Genomic DNA, 5,315 nt, shown 5'->3' on the forward strand with positions numbered 1-5,315 from the left:
GATGATTGTCTTTAACTGTCTCTCAAGCTATCCGTGAATCTAGTAGCTAATATTAAAAGCTCTCAGGAACTCGTCTTTCTGGTTAATGTATGAATAAACGCTGACTAGCGTTTTGTTTTCTTCACTCAGCCATAGACATGATAGATCCAAAGGTATGTTTGCCCATGCGCAATGTTACATCACGAAACTTTCGTAACGGTAATTCGCGTTCATACTTGCAAACATGTCTATGATCCTGAGAAACCAATGACTACCTTATTCCAAACTACTATTTCTTCCAGCTACATTGCGCTAATCGGGAAGGTGTAAACCATCTCTGACCTTTGTCCTCCAATGAGAAGACACGTTGTGAAGTGGTGTATGGTGCACACGCTGATGAGCGAATGGTATGACGTGTAGTCTTATTTGTACATTATCTAAGATGTTGCATTACTTATACCACCAATGGAGGGTTACGCGGAGTTTGTTTGAGGAGACGCGATGAGAGATTCACCTCCGTATTGGAAAATGGGTCGCGGGATTTGAAAACACATTCCTGGGAGACATTTCATGAAGCATTTTGTCAGATTTTTATTTTTTTTTTCTGGCAAACTGTTATGCATCTGATTGTCTTCATGAAATGCTCCCCGTTGGATTGGAAATCCACCCTCAAGTTTGGTGAGTTTCGGTTTATTATAAGCTGTCAACTCAGATAAATCTGGGTTCGTTTGCTACATGTCTTATAAAACTCAAACTGTCAATTCAATTCATTTATTTTCATCATTTTTTTTTCCCAACAAAACATAACGCAGCAAATCAGGAATTATTATCGGCGAGGATATCCCCCATTATGTTTTCCCTCTGTACACTTTTTTCTTCCATCTAGAACATTATAAAAGAGATTTAAAACAAAATTGAAAGGAGCAAAATCAAGACATTCATAATATCATAGTTCATAATATCATAGTTCAGGACACCACATTGTATTGCCGGATCTAATTTCATCTATACGAATAGAGCATGACATGATATCGCGGAATGTGATATACTTTAAAGTGAGAGTATATAGTATTGGTTGAGGTGAAAATTTCAGCTTTTAACCTTTTGCAAGATACTTAGAAACCACTTTATGAGATGTTAATGTTAGAGAGCATTCAATTCTAAGAGGAATTCAGTTTACCTGATGAAAATCAGTTTTGAAATGGCTAAGATATCCAAAACAAAGTGGGTGTCGGTCTCGTGGGATGACCCCAAAAGGTTGACCCTCTCACTGGAAATTATGATTGTATGAATTTCTTTTATACCAAATCTTGACCGGGGCGTGTAAACGGTGATATATTACTTCATTTACTGTACTCCCACTTCGTCTTAAAAACACCCAACCCTGGACAACCCACAACATGGCCTAATTCCGTTTCATGTACAACCAGTTTGTCTAATGACCGTGTATTCCAGTTGACACTTTGCCCTATTACCAGCTGGTCCACTTCCAGAAGGGCTATGTCAAATTTATTTGCTAAACCATATTTGGTTCACAGCTCCAGTTTGTGTTATTTTGTTCGTTTGTTTCTTGGTTGTCGACGCATTGGTACAAACAAGTTAGACCACACACTTTACTGAAAGGGTCATTGCAAATTAGTGCCTTCTCTGATGATTGCATGTCTGCACAAGGCGCATCACATTTGCCATGAGAATGGGCCGATGAAAAAAGAGAGTAAGAAATAAATCGAAACATCCATAAACATATAGATATATATATAGAGAGAGAGCAATTCCTATATGTGGAAGAAGATTTTGGCAATATTTTAAAGCGGTGTATCCTATTTAACAGTAATCATTCGCATAGCTATAATTATTTTATTCTTCCTACTTTTTCTCCTATATAACCTCAGAAAATCGATTCATATACACACAGTGTATCTTTTGATAGAAAAAAAATAACAGGGAGATGAAAAACAAAGCAAATGTGACCCTGCACCTCAAAACAAACAAAAAGTCGCCAGACATGAATTTTTAGTTAGACCATATTCTGAAAGAGCAGACTTTAAGCTTTACAATGATGTATAACGCAAATCAAATGGACTCTCCTAACCTATCTAAATATTGGAAAGAAAGCACAAATTCAGGAAAAGCGTGAACTGAGAAAAGAGGCTCTGAAGTACAGTGTCTATTCAAGCGCTTTATTTACCAAACCGTGCTGGCTGTGCGATGAATGGGACAAAAACAGGAAGTAAACCACCAGAGTAACAACAATGAAGGGATTATCAGATTAAACTGAAATTAAGCATGCCTCATTAACACATTTTGTCCATAATTAATGCCAACTTTCAAAGCAGTAGTACTATCCTGTCAAAAGTTATTAGAATTGAAAGTGAAGAGTGGGGACAAGGTTTTTCAGAAATGAAAAGGGGATTCTAAAGACACACCTAATCACACTATTCTACCAAAAATGTTCAAGATAACCTGCCAAAAAAAAACACACTTTCATGCCCGTTTTATGATACCAAATTTTAGCATAATGTAAAAGAAGACCCGCTCTTTCAGAAAATATGAAAAAGTCAAGTTCGGCTAGGCTGACCCATTTCACTTACCTTCAGTCCTCACGCAAAATCAGTGTGTGCGACTTTATGTTCGTTTTGAGGTGCACGGTCACAAATAATAAAACTATATAAAAAGGCAGTCCCAGTGACTTGATTCCCTAGTTGTAGTTTCCCAAATTACTTTGACGTCCCATTTTCTCAGTTTCCTGCACTATTCAGTCCTATGTGCTATCAGCAAAGTCTCTAATTTGGTTCAATTGACAATAATACGTGATTGTGTAATAATTTTTTTGTTCTTTCGGGTCAAAAGTCAATGTGTCCTCTTTCGGCATTACGATATCTGTGCAAACACTCACAACTTCATCAGACTTCTGCCAACACCTATGACACTGAATGTCAATGTTTATCTGCCGTAAATTCCCATTAAATTACAGATAAAGCACTCTATGTAAACTTCAAAATTGATGTGCATACAAGAACATTACATGACACGTACTTTATAATAGCACAATCTCCTTCTTAGATTATAGCAGCAATTACTTTTTTCCTTGTCAATCAATGAACATCAAAATTTATGTGTTATGAAACAGTGACTACGTAATGCCATACATACACCTCACTAACCAAGATAGATTATACATGTAATCCTAAATTACTTTAAACATGGGGCAAGAATAATGTTATGTTCATATTGATGGTGAACTTTAGCATCGTTATTATGAAGGCAATAAGATTTTTGCCTCTGAGTGCACTGCGTAGCTATAACATGATTGCAAATTTGTACCTTATCTAACTCCAGTGACATTGCAAAGCAACTCTTTTTAGATTCCTTTTCAGAATCAGCTCAGAGTATACTTATATTTTCTATGCTTCTCATTCTATATAATCTATGCATACATATAAATATATATGATTATATGTATGCATATATAGAATGTGAAGCATAGAAAATAATTATACGCATCAATATTTAGATATGAGAAATTAAGATACACAGGTTTTCCCATCTATTTTGCACGTGTTTTGTTATTCATTTAAAAAGCTTTTTTTTAGTGCGTTTTCAATTTCAATTGAATTGTGGATCGTCAGAATTGATATTCGTTTCAATTTCAACATTGCTATTTAATTTGTCACCCGTATTCCTCAACTGCAATTCAAGTTCTTCTGACATGCCGCAACGTCAATTTCACTTAAAATCTTCTCCAAGACATTCGGTTTAAAATGTCGTATCTATTGCTGATTGAGTCGTTTTCTCATCATTAACGTCGCTGTTTGCATGAAAGATAAAATCCTTTTAACATGTTTAAGGCATTCAATCATTTACTCACACCAATCTCCTTAGCCGACACACAGAAAAAAAATGATAAGATTATTACTAACATGTAAGACTCATTTCAGAGCAGATTTGCGAATATTCTACATTTTGTATTATGTTATCACAATATCATTTGCCTGTAGCAGTTACAGGCCGTGCAAGACGGCAATTTGAGGATCAATAATGAAAACGTTGGATGTGATTGTGGCGGGGAAATTGGTGTGTGTGCAGGGCCGTTGCCACGTTTCTGATAGTGAGGGGGCCCAGTTTATACTTCTGTTGCCACTTCCTGATTTACTCAGATGACAAGCGAAAAAGAAGCTACTTTCGGGTGAAAAAAAAAGAAAAAAAAAAGAAGTGGTGGGCCAAAGTGGCAAGACCCTATGTATTTCTATTAAATGCAAAAAAAAAAAAAAAAAAAAAGTACGGGGGATCCCCCCCCCGTTACCCCGCCCCTGGGTGTGTGTGTGTGTGTGTGTGTGTGTGTGCGTGTGTGTGTGCGTGTGTGTGTGTGTGTAAATCCTGATTAACCCACCTTTACTCGCCCACTTGTATCGCTGCCTACATCAACGTAAAGACATCTGTCCGGCCGGTGATAAGGAGATCGTTCGCGGTTCGAATCCAGTCCGAGTGTGCATTATGACTTTTATCATGGTTACTACTAAGGCAATGGACTTATCTACGTCGATGCAGGGCCATTTGTCTCTTAATTCCAACGAGCTTGCCATGAATACTAATTCAACTATTTCTTTTCTAAAGAAACAGACCGATAATGATACCGCGTGCTAATCGAAATCATATTCATTCCTTTTATTTTCCCATGCTGTTACACATTTCTAATAAGTTCTATTAATGGATCTACCTTAAACAAGTATGGTTATACAATGCTAGTCCTGTTTATTCTTTTGTATTCTGTTTTCGTCTATTATGAGATAATTAGGTATCATAAAAATACCTCTGCTGCAAAGAACACAGTATCCCACAGTGTGTCCACAATGTCTTAACATTGTCGTCTATTATTTTGACAACGATCGAATCTAAAAGAGTGTAAAGATTATTGTGGTTTTGCTTTTCACAGGAAGTACACATGATATTGTTCCAAACTTTAAATTGGTAATTCACATTTTGTTTCACATTGCGTTTCACACTGTAGGAACCTAAAACTGAGCTGAAAGTCGATGTTTGTTTGAGGGGCCCATTAGAGAACACAAGCAAAGTTTATATTGGTTCCCTTACAGCATAGGAGGTTCTAAGTGCATTGGATTGTACGTTTACGCTCTGTGTGTCTCATTTATTTCCTTTGCATATAATGAAGGCTATCTAAATGAAATTTTTGCGCATCCTACACTGTAAAAACATCGGTGTTAGATTTAACACCACGGGTGTTAAATCTAACACCGATCAAACTTCAATAAAGGACCACACCCACAGGTGTTGAAAATGCACTGTGATGGTGTTGAAAAGTGTTCACCTGACACTTC

The sequence above is a fragment of the Diadema setosum genome, chromosome 3, assembly GCF_964275005.1.
Source record: "Diadema setosum chromosome 3, eeDiaSeto1, whole genome shotgun sequence".
Lineage (NCBI taxonomy): Eukaryota > Metazoa > Echinodermata > Echinoidea > Diadematoida > Diadematidae > Diadema > Diadema setosum.